At 37.3% G+C, this 24092-nt stretch overlaps 1 non-coding gene across 1 annotated transcript; it reads right to left on the bottom strand.

Moving 5' to 3' along the window:
• Positions 1-10996: 10996 nt before the first annotated feature.
• On the bottom strand, positions 10997-11068 carry TRNAC-ACA (transfer RNA cysteine (anticodon ACA)). Its single transcript has one exon. It is a non-coding gene; the product is annotated as a tRNA-Cys (tRNA).
• Between the last annotated feature and the right edge of the window lie 13024 nt (positions 11069-24092).

The raw sequence follows: 24092 nt of genomic DNA, 5'->3' as shown, positions 1-24092 counted from the left end.
AATTGGAATAGTTTTTCCTTGTTTGGCTGCTCATTTAACATTTTCTTTGACCCGGAGCCAAATTTATAAGTCAAAACTGCATTTATGAGGAAACTAAGGATTATGTTCAACTACTGTTTGAAGGCAAGCCTCTATTCATTGACATGAAACCAGAAGTCCCTGAAATGTAAAGAAGTGGTGAAGTAAAGTAGAAAAATGATGAGGCTTTCAAGCCGTTTGACCCATGTCTTAGCACTTACCTACCTTAATAGGTCCTGAGTCACTCCACCCTAAATGCTACAAGACAGTGTCCCTGTTCTTGGTGCCACGTGTTGGGGTCCTTTAATGGACTGGAACCTGGTGGTACGGAGTCAACGGTAAGAAAGTAAAAGAGAGAAAGAGGCTGATATTCCCTGGTTTACACAGAGGATCAATAAGGCCCTTGACACAGGACTTGCATCGCTCACAAAGGCACCAGGCTCCCCCTCGAGGGGATGAAGGCACAAAGTGACTTCTCGAGAGGGTCTTAGAAGCCCGGGCAGGAAAGTGAGCACGACAGGTCTCCACGCTCCAGAGAATCAGCCAGAGACAGAGAGAGAAACAAAAAAGACACGGGGACCTAAGCTATGATGGAGTAAAGGTGCTTTAATGATTTTTCTATGAGTATATAGAGGCTGTGGTACAAGAAACTTCTTTCGGGAATAATAGAGATCAGAAAACCGAACATACAGCAACCATTACCAAGGGAAAAAGGGGTAATGTTAGTCACAAGGTCAGGAGACAATCCATATCTCAAGAAAGGGGAGTGAGGCTAAGCAGTTTTGTCATAAAGAGAATGTTTACTAAAGGAGACCCAAGCCTGCCTCACACAAGGATCTCAGTCCCTGGGAGCAGCGTGCTGTTCTGCTTGAAGAGGGACAAAGGACTCATGAGAGACAGCACATAGGAATCCTCCCATCAAAAACTCCCTGTCAATATGATTACTCACTTAGAGCCAGACATCCTGGTGTCCAAATTCAAGTAGGCCTTGATGTTTCATCACTACAAACAAAGCTAGTGGAGTAGATGGATTTCCAGCTGAAATATTTTAAATCCTAAAAGATGATGCTATTAAAGTGCTGCACTCAATATGCCAGCAAACTTGGAAAATGCAACAGTGGCCACAGGACTGGTAAAAGGTCAGTTTTTATTGCAATCCAAATGAAAGGCAATGACAAAGAGTGTCCAAACTATTGCACAATTGCACTCATCTCAAATGTTAGCAAAGTAATGCTCAAAATTCTTCAAGCCAGGCTCCAACAGAACATGAACTGGGAATCCAGATGTTCAAGCTGGATTTAGAAAACACATGGGAATAAGAGATCAAATTACCAACATCTGTTGGATCACAGAAAAAGCAAGACTGTTCCAGAAAGACATCTATTTCTTCTTTATTGACTATTTAAAAGCCTTTGTGTGGATCACAACAAAGTGTGGAAATTTCTTAAAAAGATGGGAATACCAGACCACCTGACCTGCCTCTTGAGAAATCTGTATGCAGGTTAAGAAGCAATAGTTAAAGTCAGACATGGGACAACAGTTTGATTCCAAATTGGGAAAGGAGTTTGTCAAAGCTGTATGTTGTCATCCTGCTTATTTAACTTATATGAAGGGTACACCATGTGAAACACCAGGCTGGATGAAGCACAAGCTGGAATCAAGATTGCTGAAAGAAATATCAATAACCTCAGATATGCAAATAACACCACCGTTATGGCAGAAAGCAAAGAGTAACTAAACAGCCTCTTGATGAAAGTGAAAAAGGAGGGTGAAAAGCTGGCTTAAAACTCAAAATTCAAAAAATGAAGATCTTGGCATCCAGCCCCATCACTTCATGGCAAATAGATGGGAAAACAATGGACACAGTGACAGACTTAATTTTCTTGGCCTCTAAAATAACTGTAGATAGTGACAGCAGTCATGAAATTTAAAAAAAAAAAAAAGAGAAAGAAAAGAAAAAAGAAAAGAAATCACCTGCTCCTTGGAAGAAAAGCTCTGACCAACCTAGACAGAATATTAAAAAGCAGAGACATTACTTTGCTGTCAAAGGTCCCTCTAGTCAAAGCTATGGTTTTCCCAGTAGTCAGGCATGAATGTGAGAGTTGGACTATAAAGAAAGCTAAGTGCCAAAGAATTGATGCGTTTGAACCATGGCAATGAAATACTCTTGAGAGTCCATTGGACTGCAAGGAGACCCAACCAGTCCATCCTAAAGGAGATCAGTCAAACTCCAATACTTTGGCCACCTGATTGCGGAGAGCTGACTCATTTGAAAAGACCCTGATGCTGGGAAATATAGAAGGCAGGAGAAGAAGGGGATGACAGAGGATGCAATGGTTGAATGGCATCACCAACTCGATGGACTTGCATTTGAGCAATATCTGAGAGTTGATGACAGACAGGGAAGCCTGGCCAGATGCAGTCCATGGGATCACAAACAGTCCGGCACGACTGAGTGACCGAACTGGACTGAAGATAGAAGAAAGTTAAAAATCAGAGCCTATTATACAGATTGAAGTGAGTCTGAAAGAGTCTGAAATATATATATATATATATATATATATATATATATATATATATATATTTCTCTTTCAGAGAAATATATATATATATTCTCTTCGTTCATATGTATGTAATCTAGAAACATGGCACTGATAAACCTATTCACTGGGCAGCAATAGAGATGCAGATGTACAGAACAGACTTATGGACAGGGTAGGGGAAAGGAAGGAGAGGGTGAGATGAATGGAGAGAGTAGTATGGGAGCATAAACACTGGCATATGCAAAAGAGACAGCCAATGGAAATTTGTGTATGACACTGGGAATTCAAGCTGGTGCTCTGTAATAACTTAGAGGAGTGGGAAAGGATGGGAGGTTGGAGGGAAATTAAAGAGGAAGGGGACATATACACACCTGTGGTTAATTAATGATGATGTATGACAGAAGTCAAACCAAAGCAATCATCAACCAATTAAAAATAAAGAAATATACGTTCAAAAAATTCAGCCTCAGCTAACTAAAAAGATTTCTGAATACCTGGAGATGGAAAAGGTGGGAAAAAATGTTTAAGTGTGAGCATATGTTTACTAATGTTGATTGTGAAGAAGCTCCCATGAGTGTATACATATTATTGATGTTATTCAATTGCTCTGTTGTGTCTGATTTTTTGTGGCCCCATGGACTGCAGCACACCAGGCTTCCCTGCCCTTGACCATATTCCAGAGCTTGGCCAAACTCATGAGTCAGTAATGCCATCAAACCAACCCATCTGTCGTTCCCTTCTCCAGTAAATTATACCCCTTAAATGCTCATTATAATCCTATCACAGTCAGTTTACATTAATATGGCTAGTTTGGGGCCATGCAGAACATGTAGTTTAAAATTACAAATTACTAAAGTTCTGGAAAGAGAGCCCCATTGGCTGAGACTGTCTGAGACAGTTGTATGAAGTTATAGGAAATTGAAATCTGTCTTGAATAAGGTACAAAGTGATAAAGGGGCAAGAAGACCAGTTCGTTTAATATATGGTGCTGTTGTCAACTTCGGTGAACATGAAAACCATGGACAAGCTTATTATCAATATATATATTTGTTCCGTATATTCAATCTTATTTAGATTTGAGTTAGGGCCTATGGTTTTGGTTTTGCACTGAAAACAAAACAAAACAAAAATATCTTGACCCCTGATTATTCTGATAAACTTTCTATTTGGATCTTAGGCTGTATTCAGGGAGGGATTCTCTCAAATCATGCTTGAATTTGCTAAATGCATAATGGTCAAAAATGATTCAGGGTAATGTCAAAGTATCTACATATATAAAACTTAGAGGAAGGTGTAGTAACTGAAGTGTGATTTTGAATTTCTAAGTCTATTTTATCACTAATCAATATCTAATCTCATCATTTTTACTATAATGCTGGATGAAACTAATAGGTAATTTTTTTCTTAATTTTAGTTATGTATTATCAGTTAATGCTTTTAAATTTTTTTATTAAATACTCAACTTTGCCTTTTCAAATGTTTTATTCCTAGAAAAGAAAACAAAAGAAAAAAAAAAAAGCTTTCATCTTTCTTGTTCTATAAACAAGATGGAAATGATTTGAAAAGATGTTTTCTAATCAGATTTTTGTAAAGAGATATTCTGCAATGCTAGACCTTACTGGGCAGCTCAAAGTCAATTTTGCAAGTAATGCCTTCTAAAGGAAAATAAAGTAACAATCACATCTGGCTTAAAAAGTAGACAAATGAATTTCATTTTATTTGGGGTTGAATTTTCTTTCTCAAAAATTACTGATTTATGTGACTGTCACGTGTGAATACATATAACACAACTTTCTCAGATTGAATCCAATTGATTTTCTATAACAATATCAAGCATTCAATTCATCACAGGAGCAGTGACACTGTGATAAATAATCTGTTCAAAAAGAAGGTGATTCTTTTCTCCTTAAATACATAGTTAAATATTGCTTGTTTTTGCTCTTTCTGTCTACAGATACTAAAGCGTTTTGAGTCCTCAGTTTTAGAATGTTATAATTACTAACCATTTACCATGAAAAATTATTTTCCTTATGACCTTTCTTTCAGCATTACAGATGTTAGACCTGATTTAAGATCTGAGTTAAGAAGTGATATTATAGAACTGACTTCCAGACTACTTTGCAAATGGTAGGAAATATAAAATGCACCATGAAATTCTGGGAGTTTTCTCTGATTGTACTTAGGAATACAGCAGAAGAGTCGCTTTGAGTCATATGATTCTTCCTGGAAAATGTGAAAAAGAAGGCTAACAAATTCTATAATTATATTGCTGAAGTATACCTCTTATGAATTTAGCTATTATTATTATTATTTTTAATAATCATATTTTTATGGTCACTATTACTTATTTAAATGAAATAGGTAGAAAATCATGACTAATTTATTCATTTCTGTTTTATAAGGGAGGCTTCCCAGGTGGGTCAGTGGTAAAGAATCCACCTGTAAATGCAGAAGACACAGAAGAAGTGGGTTCAATTCCTGGGTCAGAAAGATCCCCTGGAGGAGGAAATGGCACTCCAATATTCTTGCCTGGAGAATTCCGTGGACAGAGGATTCTGGTGGGCTACAGCCCGTGGGGTCTCAAAGAGTTGGACATGACTGAGCATGCATGCACATCCACAAGCTATCCAGTCAATCTATGTATTAAATATGTTACCCTTTGTATTATTTTTATTCTATTTTTACTATATATAATTTGCCAGTACAAAATTTCAACTGTATGATTTGAAAGCAACTTTTAAATTTTTGTGAAAAGATAATATCATAGTAATTTTTTTTTTCATAGTAATGTTTTAAAAGCATGCAGAAGTGAGGCAGATTTGGATAAGTGAATGTGAAATACAGAAAGAAAGACAATTAATTCATATCCACATTCTAAGGATTACCATGATGTGACAAATAAATTGTATATTACTCTCATAAAATTTTCAATAATGTTACCAATAGTAATCCTTAATACTTAATAATGGTTACTATGAGCCATGAACTTTCTTAATGCTCTAAAATCTGTTATTTGTCACACAAGAACCTATCAAGAGATGCAGCAATTATACTCATTTCATAGATAAAGAAATTAAGATATAAAAATGGTAGATCACTTACCCAAAATAATAAAGTGTGAATAAGATATAACCTTAGAATTTGCCTCTCAGAGTGACACTTTTGACCACTATGTGTGTGTTTTGTTTCTTATCCACACAATTAGATATAAATCCATGTTATATACATATACATCAAATTGGCAATGTCTATTATCTTTCCTACTGGGTATATCTAGCACATCATTTTCCTTTCCTTTCCCCAGATCATTCTATATTAGATTCTTATATGGCAAATCTACCTCAATATTTTATTAGATTTCTTGTCTTTTAAATCTTTGTTGTCACTTATTTAATCTGTGTATCACAGTTGATGCCTAACTTGGCTTCACTTCTCTCCAACTATTCAAGGCTACTCATTGATAATAGGACCTTGCATATATGGAGTTTAAAAGGCAGATTATTTCATAAAGTGGTCTATTATTTTCTTATCTTGTCTTGCATCCACTCTATTTCTTCCATGTTAAATATTTTAGGCCTTTCACTTCAGTCTGTCTCAACTCTATATTATTTGCTAATGACTGCATGAGGATATTAAAATATTTAAAGCTGATCATAATAAACATCCACTTATGTAGGCTTAGCATTTCTATACAAAATTTTACTCTGAATTCCAATTAAATTTACTATGTTTACTCATTTGGCTCCTTTTTTACAATGATGATATATATTTTAAATTGTCCTTGGGTAAAATTCAAACTTATTAAGGGTTAATATCTTTCATTTTACTTTCATGAAACAATTTACATATGAAGGTCTAGATTTCTTTTTTATATTTGGTAAATATTTGCTATCACTTTATTTTCTTAGAATTTATTGAGTAAGAAACAGTAAAGAAATAAGAATGATGTATTTAAATTTTCAAATAATCAAGCTAAACTGCTCTTTTTCTCAAAGGATAGCAAAAGTTACTGCAAACCTAGTATAGTAATTTTACATGGTTTACTTCAATAGTTGGAGAGAAAAGAGTGATTTTGATTTCCTTGATGAAGTAAGTGAACTGACTGGATGTGGGTGGTTATTACTTGAACTTATTTTTATAAGTGTGCTTTCACTGTTTGTCTGAATTACACTGTCACTCCTTCAAGGTGAAATAACTGAATTTAATTTCATTCCACTGATGCAATACTTGAAGAAATGTGTGAATTCTTTTATATAATAAAGTTCACTTCATAAGAGTCCTCCTTTTTGTATTGACTTTTTATATATGCCACTTAAATGTAAGAAAAGCAGAGAGCATTTTTTAAAAGGACAAAATTGGGGAAAATATTTTGGAAATTAAATACATTGATAATATTTAAATAAGAAAACTATGACTCATAATTTCTGGTTATAATTTGTATGTTATATAATTAACACGTTTTTTGTTTGTTTGCTTTTTTATATACAGGATGTTTAATATTGCTAACAGATAGGGAAAGTTGCAGTGGACCCTTCCTTGTGGGCCTCAGTTCTTGGTAAGGCTCAAAGAAGAATCTGATGGCTTACCTGTGGCAAAAACAAGTCTCTTGAAGAAAGAACAGAATAAACATCTCAAGCAAGACATGGGCCAAGCCAAGAGAGACACTGATACTGGAACAATGAAGTTAGGGGTTTTCAAGACAGTGCTTTTACATATTCATCTAGGTAGGCATGGGCTGAGAGTTTTGATTGGCAGTTGCAAGTTACACAACAACAGGCTTTATTGTGCATATCTTTCCCATAATTCAGTCAGTTATAATTAGATATATGTACATATAAAATATTTATGGGCCTTTTATAGGCTGTCCAAGGTCACCTGGTCACACTGAAATGCACATAGCTGTGCATCCAGGGCACATGTGCCAGAGTTTGAGACGTCCCTGTGGTTAGTTTGTATCCACAGTGCCTAGAGCTCATATACCAGAGCATGAAAAGTCTCTGTGGTTAATCTGCAGCATATCTGTGAGCTCTCCTGGGCTGCACTGGGGCCTGTCTTAGGTAGGGTTTGGAGATCAGCTTGAAAATTTTTTGGCTAGGCCACCCCTCCTTACTCATGCTAACTTCCTACCTAGCATGCCCCCCTCAAGTGTGTGGACTTAAATTCATTGGGAAATGAGCATCATTCATTCTTTCTGCCACCCTAGGGCAAAGACAAGCCTTGAGTGCCCATCATTTGCTAGCTGTCAATGAGAGGAGCTGGTAAGGACTGCTGATGTCCATCCAAGGGGAAATGGTGTAAGGAATTTATTAGAGGGGTCAGGAGTTGGTATTCATGTTGTATCAGAAGTTAAGCCTGAATCTTGTTGACAGGAGAAGAAATAAATTAAGTGAGTAAGTTTAGGAAATGGGCTTCCCTCATAGCTCAGTTGGTAAATCATCTGCCTGCAATGCAGTAGACTGGGTTCAATTCCTGGGTCAAGAAGTTCCCCGGGAGAAAGAATTAGCAACCCACTCCAGTATTCTTGCCTGGAGAATCTCATGGACAGAGGAGCCTGGCGGGTTACAGTCTATGGGATCACAAGAGTTGGATATGACTTAATGACTAAACCACCACCACCAAGTTTAGGAAACAGGAAGCAAACTGTAGAATTAAGAAGATTCATATGAGGGGAGTAACTATAGGCCATACCCACAGTAGGAGCATATCCTTGATGGACTGAATGATCCTGTGGTGACCTCATCCAGGATTTGATTAGTTTCAAATAATTTTTGTGATCAGTCCTGATCTATTGATATAAAAGCAATATGCATCTCCTAAGTAGGTGCGTGTGACTCCTTTGGCTTTAGTCAAGCATTTGAGTGATCATATAGTTTAGAGAACTATGCCTGACAAGGAGTCAATTTGGGTGTGTAGTTTGGCCAGGCTTGAAGACAACTTAGGATGGCCTGGGTGAATTGAGTGTATTGTGATACTCCCTGTCACTCTTCCAGCAATGTTTGTTAGGACAGAGATGAGAGGAATGAGGATAGGTCCCTCTGGTCTGGTACCTTCTGTGTTCTGGTTCAGAAATGGATCATTTTATGGGGTATTGGGGAGTATCAGACAACCTAGTTAACACTGAGTATGATGTAGCATAGAAAACATTTTCCTTTCCACTTCAGGGGCAGGTACATGTAAGCGGAGGTCCCACAGATGAAAAACAGGCTTTGAGATGAGAGTAAGTTCAGTTCAGTCGCTCTTTAATGTCCGACTCTTTGCGACCCCATGAATCACAGCATGCAGGCCTCCCTGTCCATCAACAACTCCCGAAGTCCACCCAAACCCATATCCATTGAGTCGGTGATGCCATCCAACCATCTCATCCTCTGTTGTCCCCTTCTCGTTCTGCCCTCAATCTTTCCCAGCATCAGGATCTTTTCCAATGAGTCAGCTCTTCGAATCAGGTGGCCAAAGTATTGAAGCTTCAGCTTCAACATGAGTCCTTCCAATGAACACCCAGGACTGATCTCCTTTAGGATGGACTGGTTGGATCTCCTTGCAGTCCAAGGGACTCTCAAGAGTCTTCTCCAACACCACAGTTCAAAAGCATCAGTTCTTCTGTGTTCAATCTTCTTTATAGTCCAAATCTGACATCCATACATGACCACTGGAAAAACCATAGCCTTGATTGGATGGACTTTTGCTGACAAAGTAATGTCTCTGCTTTTTAATATGCTGTCTAGGTTGGTCATAACTTTCCATCCAAGGAGTAAGCATTTTTTTAATTTCATGGCTGCAATCACCATCTGCAGTGATTTTAGAGTCCAGAAAAATAAAGTCAGCCACTGTTTCCCCATCTGTTTACCATGAAGTGATGGGACCAGATGGCATGACCTTAGTTTTATGTATGTTGAGCTTTAAGCCAACTTTTTTACTCTCTTCTTTCACTTTCATTGAGAGGCTCTTTAGTTCTTCACTTTCTGCCATAAGGGTGGTATATTCTGCATATCTGAGGTTACTGATATATCTCCCAGCAATCTTGATTCCAGTTTGTGCATCATCCAGCCCAGCGTTTCTCATGATGTACTCTGCATATAAGTTAAATAAGTAAGGTGACAATATAAAGCCTTGTCGTACTCCTTTTCCTATTTGGAATCAGTCTGTTGTCCCCTGTCCAGTTCTAACTGTTGCTTCCTGACCTGCATACAGATTTTTCAAGAGGCAAGTCAGTTGGTCTGGTATTCCCATCTCTTTTAGAATTTTCCACAGTTTATTGTGACCCACATAGTGAAAGGCTTTGGCATAGTCAATAAGGCAGAAATAGATGTTTTTCTGGAACTCTCTTGCTTTTTTGATGATCCAGTGGATGTTGACAATTTGATCTCTGGTTCCTCTGCTTTTTCTAAAACCAGCTTGAACATCTGGAAGTTCACAGTTCACATATTACTGAAGCCTGGCTTGGAGAGTAAGTTAGCTCTATATGAATTGGAGTAGAGTGTGGTTGGAGTAGACTGTTACTGATTCACCGGAATCCCAGCTGACCTCCATAGGCAAAAGGGGGTCCCAATTTGCCTGTGTAGACACTGGAAGCTGCATAGAACTTTAAAAAATGGTTTTGTTGCCCCAGAAAAGTAATTGTGTGAGAAATGTAAAGTGATCAGGGAGGTTTATTGTGTCCCACCCCATGTAGATGGTAGGGAATGAGCAACTATTAGAGACTAGAGTAAATATGGCTTTATGTGGTACCTGTAATTTATGGACCAAAAAGTCATGATCCTTGGGAGGGGTAGTAGTTTTTTGTTTATTTTATCTTATATGAAATGACCTGGATATTCAGTGAAATCCTTTCATTGAACTTAATTTAGCTTCAAATTTACCAAAATCTGGAGATACTGCTTTAGATGGATATTTCCAAAATATAATTATTCCTATAGAGTTTGCCAAGAAGTTGTTTTCCAGGTTATGTTTAAGTAAAATTTTAATTTTGTAACGTTATGTTCCCTGTTGTCAGATTTCATAACAAAAACAACATGCACTTATTGACTATCAGTAACCCTGGGTATAATAAAAGCATTATACTTCATGTTGAGGACTGTATAGTACATGGGGATGCAAGAAGAAGGAGTCATACATGACTGAGCGACTTTCACTCTCACTTGACTACCCTAAAGACAGGTCTGTATTAATTAAACCCCAAAATTTAACCAGAGAAGCCGATTTCCATAGAATCAGAGATCTCATAGTTTTCCTGCTTTAATTTACTACCCCCCTCTTTTTCTTCAGTTTGGGAGATTGCAGATAAATCAGACAGTTACTGAGAAGTGAAGTAAAGTGAAGTCGCTCAGTTGTTCTGACTCTTGTGACCCCATGGACTACTTGTAGCCTACAAGGCTCCTCTGTCCATGGGATTGCCCAGGCAAAAGCACTGGAGTGGCCATTTCCTTCTCCAGAGGATCTTCCCCACCCAGGGATCGAACCCAGGTCTCCTGCACTGTAGGCAGATGCTTTACCATCTGAGCCACCAGGGAAGTCTTCAGTTCCTGAGAACTCAGGCAAAATAGTTACATTGCAAAGACAAAGTGGAGAGATTCAAGCCCCTGGAGCTCAAATAAGAATTGTTACATTATAAAGATAGAGGAGGAGGGAAAAATTATAAGCTCCAGTCTTTTCTTTCTGTTTTTAAAAACCTCACTAAGTAAGCTAAGGCTGGAGTCTCAGCCAATGGAGGTTCTTTGTATTTCAAGGCTTAAGCACTCCACTATGCCCACAATGTCAGCAGAGATTTGCCAGGGCAGTTGGACAGGCAGAACTCTACCACAAAAAGGATACCAATTATAAAACTTAAAAAATATGAACAAGGTTTCTCAGCATAACGGGACCAGGAGGACAAGGGTGTCCCCTTGGGAACAGATGGCCCATTTTCCATCTGGAAGATAGCAGGACAATTAGAGGACCTGGTGTTCCAGAGTCATAATAGGGAGCCTGGTGTATGGTCTATCACCCTACAGTAGTTGGAGAGGATGTCCTTTTCTTGAACCAAACTAGAAATGGCCCGGATACCTGGTAGCTAGTCAGGTTTTAGGATTTTCCTGTCCATATGGAGTGAAGGGCTTACCTGGAACACCAAAGCTGGTCCAAAGGGAAGACTCAGAATCTGGCACTGGTCAGGTGAAGAAGAGTTAGGAAGTAGAGAGCTACTTGACTGATAAAACACCGAAAAGAAAGCAAGAGTGAGTGAAGAAAAAAATAGGTTGGTCTTTTGTACCCAGGTAAAGCAAAGAAAGAGGAAGCCATATACTTACATGTATCCAAGTCATGGCACCAAAATGTTACCCAATAGGGAGAGTCAAAGAGGACTTTGCATCAGAGGACTCAAAGAAGAACTCAAAGTTCTTGGTAAGGACTCAAAGAAGAATCTAAGATCTTACCTGTGGCCAAAAAAAAAAAAAAAAAAAAAAATATTAAAGAAAGAACACCTCAGGTGAGACGTGGGCCAAGCCAAGAGAGACACTGGTGCTGGAATAATGAACTTTGGGGTTTTATTTTATTTATTTTTTTTTCATTTATTTTTATTAGTTGGAGGCTAATTACTTTACATCATTACAGTAGTTTTTGTCATACATTGAAATGAATTAGCCATGGATTTACATGTATTCCCCATCCCAGTCCCCCCTCCCACCTCCCTCTCCACCCGATCCCTCTGGGTCTTCCCAGTGCACCAGGCCCGAGCACTTGTCTCATGCACCCAACCTGGGCTGGTGATCTGTTTCACCCTAGATAATATACATGTTTCAATGCTGTTCTCTTGAAACATCCCACCCTCGCCTTCTCCCAGAGTCCACAAGTCTGTTCTATACATCTGAGTCTCTTTTTCTGTTTTGCATATAGGGTTATCGTTACCATCTTTCTAAAGTCCATATATATGTGTTAGTATACTGCAATGGTCTTTATCTTTCTGGCTTACTTCGCTCTGTATAATGGGCTCCAGTTTCATCCATCTCATTAGAACTGATTCAAATGAATTCTTTTTAATGGCTGAGTAATATTCCATGGTGTATATGTACCACAGCTTCCTCATCCATTCGTCTGCTGATGGGCATCTGGGTTGCTTCCATGTCCTGGCTATTATAAACAGTGCTGTGATGAACATTGGGGTGCACGTGTCTCTTTCAGATCTGGTTTCCTTGGTGTGTATGCCCAGAAGTGGGATTGCTGGGTCATATGGCAGTTCTATCTCCAGCTTTTTAAGAAATCTCCACACTGTTTTCCATAGTGGCTGTACTAATTTGCATTCCCACCAACAGTGTAAGAGGGTTCCTTTGGGGTTTTCAAGACAGGGTTTTTACATATTCATCTAGGTGGGCATGGACTGAGTTTTGATTGACAATTGCAAGTTACTTAACAACAGGCTCTATTGCATATATCTTCCCCATAATCATATATATGTATATAAGGAATATTTATGAATTTTTAATAGGCTCCTGGCTGTCAGTTCTCACTTGAGGACATAGCTGTGCATCAAGGGTGCATGTTCCAGGGTTTGAAAAGCCTCTGTGGTTATTTTGTAGCATATCTGTGATCTCTCCTAGGCTGCCTTGGGCAAGTTTATTAGCAATTTGTTTACTTGTGTTGTACATGTAGACAATCTTATTTATATTTGAGGTAGGGCCTATGGTTTTGCACTGAAAATAAAACAAAGCAAAAATATCTTGACCCCTGATTATTCTGATAAAATTGCTTTTTTGATCTTAGGCTGTATTTAGGGAGCGATTCCCTCAAATTGTGTTTGAATTGACTAAATATATAATGGTTAGAAATGATTCAGTGTAATGTCTAAGTATCTGCATAGGTAAACCTTCAAGGAAAACGTAGTAATTGAAGCTTGATTTTGAATTTCTAAATCAATTTTATCACTAATAAATACCTAAACTCAACATTTTTTACTATAATCCTGGATGAGAGTAAAGGTAATTGTTTATTTTAGTTATGTATTATCAGTTGATGTTTTTAAAAGTTTTCATTAAATACTCAATTTTGCCTTTTTTGAATGGGTTTTTCCCAGAAAAGAAAAAAAAAAAAAAAAGTCTCTTCAACTTTCTTGTTCTATAAACAAGGTCAATTCTTTGGTAGTCTGCCTTCTTTGTTTTCCAGCTCTCACATCTGTGCATGACTATTGGCAAGACTATAACCTTGACTATATGGACAACGGTCGGCAAACTGATGTCTTTGCATTATAACACATGGTCTAAATTTTTCATAGCTTCCCTGCCAAGATTCAGTCGTCTTCTAATTTCGAGGCTGCGGTCATCATCTGCATTGTTTTTAGAGCCCAAGTAGAAGAAATCTGTCACTGCTGCCACTTTTTCCCTTTCTCTTTGCCATAAAGTGATGGGACTGGTTCCCATGATCTCAGTTTTGAGAATATTTAATAAATATTGAGATTTCAAAAATATAGAGCTTTAAGCCAGTTTTTTTCATTCTCCTCCTTCAGCCTCATCAAGAGATTCTTTAGTTCCTCTTCACTTTCTACCTTTAGAGTTGTATCATCTGCATATCTGAGGGTTTTGATATTTCTCCTAGCAATCTTGATTCCTTCTTGTAACTCATCCATCCCAGCATTTCACATGTGATCTGTGTATAAGTTATATAAACAGGGTGGCAATGAATAGCTTTGTTGTGCTCCTTTCTCAATCTTGAGCCAGTCAGTTGTTCTATACAGGGTTCTAACTGTTGTTTCTTGACCTATATACAGGTTTCTCAGAAGACAAGTAAGACAATCTTATATTCCCATGCCTTTAAGAGTTTTCCACAGTTGGTTATCATCCACAAAGTTAAAGGCTTTAGCATAGTCAGTGAAACAGAGGTAGGTGTTTTGCTGGAATTTCCTTGTTTTCTCTAAGTTCCACTGAATGTTGGCAATTTAATCTCTGGTTCCTCTGTGTTTTCTAAACCCGGCTTGAATATCTGGAAGTTCTCAGTTAGTGTAATGCTTAAGCCTAACTTGGAGAATTCTGAACATAACCTTACTAGCATGGGGGATAAGTGCAACTGTCCAGTGGTTTGAACATTCTTTTGTACTGTCCTTCTTGGAAATTGGGATGAAGGTTGAACTTTTCCAATCCTGTGGCCACTGCTGGGTTTTCCAGAGTTACTATATGATCCAGCAGTTCCACTCTTGGGTATATATCCATAAAATATAAATGCTTTAATTTTTTTATGGGTACTTTTACTTTTTATTTTTTCCCCAATTATTTTTATTAGTTGGAGGCTAATCACTTTACAATATTGTAGTGATTTTTGCCATACATTGACATGAATCAGCCATGGATTTACATGTGTTCCCCATCCTGAACCCCCCTCCCACCTCATATCATTGCTCTATTTTAGTTCCTTAAAAAAAAAAAAAAAACTTTAATAATAAATAAAAGAAAAACGCATGCACCCCAATGTTCATAACAGCACTTTTTATAAACGTCAAGATGTAGACAAGTGTCAATGTACATCAACAAATGAATGAATAAAGAATATATGAATGGATACACACATACATATATACACTGTGTATACATATGTATATGCACAAAGGAATATTACTTATCTATCAAAGAATGAAATAATGCTATTTGCAGCAACATAGATTGACTGAGAGATTATCATACTGAATAAAGTAAGTCAGACAAAAACAAATATTGTGTAATATTCATTATTTGTGAAACATAAAAAAAAATTTTAAAAATGAACTGATTTACAAAACAGAAATAAAATCCGAAAAATATAAGACAAATTTATGGTTACCAAAGGGGAAAGTTGGGAAGGGTTGAATTAGGACTTTGGAAAAAATAGACACACATTACTATATATAAAATAGATAAATAACACAAACTTACTGTAGGCAAAGGTAACTATGTTCAATACCTTGTAATAAACCTGTAAAGGAAAATAACCTGATAAAAGAATATATATGTATATATAACTAAATTGCTGTGCTGTATGCTTGAAACTAATATAGCATTATGTCAATTCTAAATTCAATTTAAATACAGTAAAACTAATTATGAAGAGCTAGTCAAAGAGCATACTATCCAGGTTTTCTTCTAGGAGATTCATGGGTTTTTTGGTCTTACATTTAAATATCTAATCAATTTTGAGTTTATTTTTGTACATGGTATAAGCAGGTGATCTAGTTTCACTCTTTTGCATGTAGTTGTCCAGTTTTCCCAAAAACATTTATAGAACAGACTCTTCCCCACTGTATGTTCTTGGTTCCTCGGTACCAAATTTGTCATATACAAGTATAGTGCTTTTCTGGAATCCTTATTCAGTTCTATTGATATATGTGTCTGTTTTTGTGCCAGTACCATACAATTTTTGATTATTATGACTTCATATTATATTTTGAAATCAGAAGGCCAACTACCTCCAACATTGCTTTTCTTTCCTTTTTCATTAAATTGTAATATGTCTCTATTTAAGTATTGCAGTATTGTTTGCAGTATAGTAATATTTATTCCAGTGTTGTAGTTTTTATCATTTGTATGGTTAATGCATTTTATAGCTATTTAGCATGTGTAAAATTGTGCTGCCATTGTTTGCCTTTTTTTTCCCATAATATATTTTTCAAATGTGTTTGTCACTTTTTAAAAATTCTTGTTGATGTATAGTAGATCTACAATTTTGCATTAATTTCTAATGTATACTGCAGTGAATCACCTGTATGTATACATTTATCCACTATTTTTTAGATTATTTTCCCATACAGGCCATTAGAGGGTACTAAATAGAGTTCCTTATGCTATACAGTAGGTCCTGATTAGTAATCTATTTTATGTTTAATATTATATATATGCCAATTTTGTTCACCTAATTTATACAAACCTTCCTTGCTTTCACTCAGGGAATCATTAGGTTATTTTCTACATTTGTAACTCTACTTCTGTTTTGTAAATAAGTTCATTTGCACCATTTTTTTTTTAGATTCCACATATAAGTGATCTCATATGATATGTGTCCTCTGTCTGACTTACTTCTTTCAGTATAATTTCTATGTTTGTCCATGTTGCTACAAATGGCATCATTTCAATCTTCATGACTGAGTGATATTTCATTGTACATATATACCACATCTTTATCCATCCTCTGTCAATGGATGGATTGCAGGTTGCATCCATATCTTAGCTATTGTAAATAGTGCTATAATAAACATTGGGGTGCATATATCTTCTTGAAATGCAGTTTTCTCAAGGTAGACATCCATTAGTGGAATTGCTAGATGATATAGCAGCTTTATTTTTACTTTTTAATGAACCTCCATACTGTTTTCCATAGTGGCTTTAAGAATTTTTTGTGTGGTTTTATTTATTTTTATTTATTTATTTTTATTTTTATTAGTTGGAGGCTAATTACTTTACAATATTGTAGTGGTTTTTGTCATACATTGACATGAATTAGCCATGGATTTACATGTATTCTCCATCCCGATCAGGCTTTAACAATTTTAACTACCTTAATGCTCTCCAGCATTTACTGTTTGTGCATTATTTTATCTTGGCCATTCTGACTAGTGTGAAGTGATACCACATTGTAGTTTATATTTCCATTTTTCTAATAATTAGTGATGCTCAGCACATTTTCATGTGCACTTTGGGCCTATGTATGTCTTTTTTGGAAAAACGTCTATTTAGATCTTCTGAGCATTTTCTGATTTTGTCGTTTGGTTTTTGTCATTGACCTACATGAGTTGTTTGTATAGTTGGAAGATTAATCCCATGTCAGTTACTTAATTTTCAAATATTTTCTTTCTTCCTGTGGGTTATATTTTCATTTTATTTAGGGTTTCTTTTGCTGTGAAAAGCCATTTAAGTTTAATTGGGTCCCATATGTTTTTGTCTTTTTTTTTTTTTTTTTGACTACTCTAGGAGGTGAATAAAAAGAGATATTGTGATTTATGTCAAAGTGTTCTGCCTATATTTCCCACTGAGAGTTTTATATCATCCAGTCTTACATTTATAACTTTAATCTATTTTTTAGAGTTTTTTGTGAAGGATAGTAGAAAATGTTTTCATTTTATTTTTTTACAAGTAACCGTCCACTTTTACCTGCACCACTTATTGAAGAGAATGTCTTTTCAGTATTGTATGGCCTTGCCTCATTTGTCATAGACGACAGCGCAGGAGAGGTGGCCAAGAAGAGCTATCAACACCCGAGCTCAGGGGTGGCAGCTGAGAGGAACTACCCCACCCCAGAGGTCAGGGGCAGGAGGGCCTAGAGGAGCTACTCCACGTTCAAGGTCAGCAAGGGCGGCCATGAGAAGATACCCCTCGTCCAAGGCAAGGAGCAGCAGCTGTGCTTTGCTGGAGCAGCCCTGAAGAGATACCCCATGTCCAAGGTAAGAGAAACCCTACTAAGATGGTAGATGTTGCAAGAGGGCATCAGAGGGCAGACACACTAAAACCATAATCACAGAAAACTAGCCAATCTGATCACAGGACCACAGTCTTGTCTAACTCAATGAAACTAAGCCATGCCGTGTGGGGCCACCCAAGACAGTTGGGTCATGGTGGAGAGGTCTGACAGAATGTGGTCCACTGGAGAAGGGAATGGCAAACCACTTCAAAATGCTTGCCTTGAGAACCCCATGAACAGTATGAGAAGGTAAAATGATAGGATACTGAAAGAGGAACTCCCCAGGTCGGTAGGTGCCAAATATGCTACTGGAGATCAGTGTAGAAATAACTCCAGAAAGAATGAAGGGATGCAGCCAAAGCAAAAACAACACCCAGTTGTGGATGGGACTGGTGATAAAAGCAAGGTCCGATGCTACAAAGAGCAATATTGCATAGGAACGAGGAATGCTAAGTCCATGAATCAAGGCAAATTGGAAGTGGTCAAACAGGAGATGGCAAGAGTGAATGTCAACATTCTAGGAATCAGCCAACTAAAATGGACTTGAATGGGTGAATTTAACTCAGATGACCATTATATCTACTAGTGTGGGCAGGAATCCCTTGCAAGAAATGGAGTAGCCATCATAGTCAAATAAAGAGTCCAAACTGCAGTACTTGGATGCAATCTCAAAAACAACAGAATGACCTCTGTTCGTTTCCAAGGCAAACCATTCAATTCAGTAAACCAAGCCTATGCCCCAACCAGTAGTGCTGAAGAAGCCAAAGTTGAATGGTGCTATGAAGACCTACAAGACCTTTTAGAACTAACACCCAAAAAAGATGTCCTTTTCATTATAGGGGACTGGAATGCAAAAGTAGGGAGTCAAGAAACACCTGGAGTAACAGGCAAATTTGACCTTGGAGTACGGAATGAAGCAGGGCAAAGGCTAATAGAGTTTTGCCAAGAGAACACACTGGTCATAGAAAACACCCTCTTCCAACAACCCAAGAGAAGACTCTACACATGGACATCACCAGATGGTTGACACCAAAATCAGACTGATTATATTCTTTGCAGCCACAGATGAAGAAGCTCTATACAGTCAGGAAAAACAAGACAGGGAGCTGACTGTGGCTTAGATCATGAACTCCTTATTGCCAAATTCAGACTTAAACTGAAGAGAGTAGGGATAACCACTAGACCATTCAGGTATGACCTAAATCAAATCCCTTATGACTATACAGTGGAAATGAGAAATAGATTTAAGAGACTGGATCCGATAGACAGAGAGCCTGGTGAACTATGGACGGAGGTTTGTGAAATTGTACAGGAGACATGGATTAAGACCATCCCCTTGGAAAAGAAACACAAAAAGGCAAAATGGTTGTCTGAGGAGGCCTTACAAATAGCTGTGAAATGAAGAGAAGCTAAAAGCAAAGGAGAAAGGGAAAGATATTGCCATTTGAATGCAGAGTTCCAAAGAATAGCCAGGAGAGATAAGAAAGCCTCCCTCAGTGATCAATGCAAAGAAATAGAGGAAAACAACAGAATGGGAAAGACTAGAGATCTCGTCAAGAAAATTAGAGATACCAAAGGTACATTTCATGCAAAGATGGGTTCGAAAAAGTACAGAAGTGGTATGGACCTAACAGAAGCAGAAGATATTAAGTAGAGGTGACAAGAATACACAGAAGAACTGTACAAAAAAGATCTTCATGACCCAGATAATCACAGTGGTGTGATCACTCACCTAGAGCCAGTTGTCCTGAAAAGTGAAGTCAAGTGGGCCTTAGAAAGCATCACTATGAACAAAGCTAGTGGATGTGAAGGAATTCCAGTGGAGCTATTTCAAATCCTGAAAGATGATGCTTTGAAAGTGCTGCACTCAATAAGCCAGCATATTTGGAAAACTCAGCAGTGGCCACAGGACTGGAAAAGATGTTTTCATTCCAATCCCTAAGAAAGGCAATGCCAAAGAATGCTCAAACTACTGCACAATTGCACTCATCTCACACGCTAGTAAAGTGATGCTCAAAATTCTCTAAGCCTGGCTACAACAATAGATGAACCGTGAACTTACAGATGTTCAAGCTGGTTTTAGAAAAGGTAGAGGAAGCAGAGATCAAATTGTCAACACCCACTGCATTATTGAAAAAGCAAAAGAGTTCCAGAAAAACATATAGTTCTGCTTTATTGACTACACCAAATCCTTCAACAGTATGGATCACAATAAAGTGTGGAAAATTTGAAAGAGATGGGAATACCAAACCACCTAACCTGCCTCTTGAGAAACCTGTATGCAGGTCAGGAAGCAACAGTTTGAACTATACATGGAACAACAGACTGGTTCCAAATAGGAAAAGGAGTACATCAAGTCTGTATATTGTCACCCTGCTTATTTAACTTATATGCATAGTACATCGTGAGAAACGCGGGGCTTGAACAAGCCCAAGGTGGAATCAAGATTGCCAGGAGAAATATCAATAGCCTCAGATATTCAGATGACACCACCCTTATGGCAGAAAGTGAAGAGGAACTAAAAAGCCTCTTGATGAAAGTGAAAGAGTAGAGTGAAAAAGTTGGGTTAAAGCTCAACATTCAGAAAGCTGAGATCATGACATCTGGTGCCATCACCTCATGGGAAATAGATGGGGAGACAGTGGAAACAGTATCAGACTTTATTTTTGGGGGCTCCAAAATCACTGCAGATGATGACTGCATCCATGAAATTAAAAGGCGCTTACTCCTTGGAAGGACAGTTATGACCAACCTAGATAGCATATTAAAAAGCAGAGACATTACTTTGCCAACAAAGGTCCATCTAGTCAAGGCTATGGTTTTTCCAGTGGTCATGTATGGATGTGAGAGTTGGTTTATAAACAAAGCTGAGTGCTGAAAAATTGATGCTTTTGAACTATGATGTTGGAGAAGACTCTTGAGAGTCTCTTGGACTGCAAAGAGATCCAACCAGTCCATCCTGAAGGAGATAAGTCCTGGGTGTTCACTGGAAGGACTGATACTGAAGCTGAAACTCCAATAGTTTGGCCACCTCATGCGAAGAGTTGACTCATTGGAAAAGACCCTGATGCTGGGAGGGATTGGGGGCAGGAGGAGAAGGGGACGACAGAGGATGAGACTGCTGGATGGCATCATCGACTTGATGGACACGAGTTTGAATAAACTCTGGGAGTTTGTGATGAACATGGAGGCCTGGTGTGCTGCGATTCATGGGTTCGCAAAGAGTCAAACATGACTGAGCAACTGAACTGACTGACTGAACTTAGTTGGCCATAGGTATGTGAGTTTATGTCTGAACCTTTATCCTGTTTCATTGTCCTATATTTCTGTTTTTGTGATAGTACCATACTGTTTTGATTACTATAACTTTTTGGTATACTCTGAAGTCAGGGAGCCTAATTCTTCTTACAGTTCTTGTTTCTCAAGATTGCTTAACTATTATGAGTCTTTTGTGTTCCATACAAATTGTACAAAATGTGTTCTAATTTGATAATTAGCATAAATTAGTACCAATTATATTGGTAATTTGATAGGGATTGTGTTGAATTCATAGCTTCAAATCTAAGAACATGGCATATCTCTTCATGTTTTGTGTGTTTCACCTTTGATTTTTTCATCAGTATTTCGCTGTTTTTTTGTGTCTAGATCTTTTGCCTCCTTAGGTAGGTTTATTCTTAGGTATTTCACTTTTTGTTGTTGTTGTAATAGTGAATGGGATTGTTTCCTAATTTTTCTTTCTGATTTTTCATTGACGGTGTAAAGGAATGCAAGGAAGGGATTTCTGTGTATTAATTTTATATCCTGCAGCTATACTACATTCTTTGATTAACTCTGGTAATTTTCTGGTGGCATCTTTCGGGTTTTCTATTTATAGTAATATGACATCTGTAAACAATGAGAGTTTTAGTTTAACTTTTCTTTTCCAATCTGAAGTTTTAAACTTGTTTTTGTTTTTTGTTTACAGTGGTTAAGACGTCCAAAACTATGTTGAAGAATAATGGTAAGAGTGGGCAACCTTGTCTTGTTCCTGATTGTAGAGAAAAGTCTTTATTTTTCAATATTGAAAATAATGTTTACTGTTGGTTTTTTTAAATGGCCTTTATTAAGTTGAGGTAGATTCCCTCTCTTGCTGCTTTCTGGAGAATTTGTATCATAAACATGTATTTAATTTTGTCAAAAGCTTTTTTTTTTTTTTTTTTTGCATCTACTCAGATGATCATGTGGTTTTTATCTCTCATTCTGACAATACAGTGTGAGACATTGATTGATTTGTGTATACTGAAGAATCCTTGTATCTTGGAATAAATTTCACTTGATCATGGTGTATGATACTTTTGATGTGTTCTTGGATCCTGTTTGCTATTATTTAGCTGAGAACTCCTGTTTTTATGAACTTCTCTCATATTTCAGTTGGTAAAGAATCACCTGAAATGCAGGAGACATCGGTTTGATTCCTGGGTCAGGAAGATCCGCTGGAGAAGGGATAGGCTACCCACTCCAGTATTCTGTCCTGGACAATTCCATGGTCTGTATACTCATGGGGTCATAAATAGTTGGACATGACTGAGCAACTTCACTTTTTTTCACTTTTCTCTTTCTATGTTCATTAGGGCTATTGCCTTGTAACTTTCTTTTATTTTTATTTTTTTTCTTTGTGATATCTTTGATTTTGTATCAGATTGATGGTGGCTTTGTAAATGAGCTTAGATGTGTTCTCTTCTCTGCAATTTTAATAAAAGTTTGAGAAGATAGGTGTTAAATCTTCCCTAGTATTTGATAGAATTCACTTGTGAAGCCATCTGGCCCTGGACTTCTATTTGCTGGAAGATTTTTAATCATGGTTTTCAAATTGCATACTTATTATTGGTCTGTTCATGTTTTCTACTTCTTCCTGGTTCTGTCTTAGAAGGCTGTACTTTTCTAAGAACTTATCTATTCTAGATTTTCCATTTTATTGGCATATAGTTTCTTGTTGTAGTCTCTTATGATTGTTTGTATTAATATTTATGTGGTTGCCATTGTAACTTCTTCTTTTTCTTTTCTAATCATATTCATTCGAGTCCTCTTGTTTTTTCTCCTGATGATTCTGGCTAAAGTGAAAGTGGTTCATGTATCTGACTTTGCAGTCCCATGGAGTCCATGGAATTCTCCAAGCCAGAATACTAGAGTGGGTAATCTTTCCCTTCTCCAGGGGATCTTCCCAACTGAGGGATTGAATCCAGGTCTCCTGCATTGCAGGCAGAATCTTTATTAGCTGAGCCACAAGGGAAGTATATTTGGCTCTGCTGGGCCTTCACTGTTGCATGTGAGCTCTCTCTAATTTTGGTGAGCAGGGACTACTCTTCACATTTCACTTTTCTGAAACTTACTGAGGCTTGACTTGTCACCCAGATGCCGATCTGTCCTAGAGAATGTTCTATGTGACCTTATTAAGAAGAAACTGTATTCTGCTGCTTTTGAATGAAATGTACTATTAGTACCAATATAGACTACCTGGTCTAATGTGTCATTTGTATTTCCTTAGTTATTTTCTATCTGGATGATCTGTTCATTAGTGTTAGTGATGTCTTAAAGTCCCCACTATTATTGGGCTACTGATGATTTCCCCTTTAACTGTTAGTACTCAGCTTCTGTATTGAGGTATTACCATGTTGAGTGCAAATGTATTTACAATTGTTATATCTACTTTTGGTTGGATCCCTTGATCATTATGTAATTTCTTTTATTATCTCTTGCAACTACTTTATTTTATTTTATGGCCATTCCATGTGGCTTCTGGGATCTTAGTTCCCCAACCAGGGATAGAACTTGTGTCCTTGCAGTGGGAGGGCAGATTATTAATGACTAGTCAATCAGGGAAACCCCTAATAGCCTTTATTTGAAAGCTTGCTTTGTTTGATATAAGTATTGCTACTCCAGCTTTCTTTTGGCTTCTATTTGTTGGAATACTTTTTTCCATCCCCTTACTTTCAGTCTGTATGTGTCTACAGATCTAAAGTAAGTCTCTTGTATATAGTATATATCCATGTCTTGCTTTTTATCCATTCAGTCTGTCTATGTCTCTTGGTTAGAATGTTTAACCCATTTACATTTTAGTTATCAATATTTGTTTCTGTTGACATTCTCTTGATTGTTTTGGATTCATTTCTT

The sequence above is a fragment of the Odocoileus virginianus genome, chromosome 8, assembly GCF_023699985.2.
Source record: "Odocoileus virginianus isolate 20LAN1187 ecotype Illinois chromosome 8, Ovbor_1.2, whole genome shotgun sequence".
NCBI classification, from domain to species: Eukaryota; Metazoa; Chordata; class Mammalia; order Artiodactyla; family Cervidae; genus Odocoileus; species Odocoileus virginianus.
This window is presented reverse-complemented; position numbering and strand designations above follow the sequence as displayed.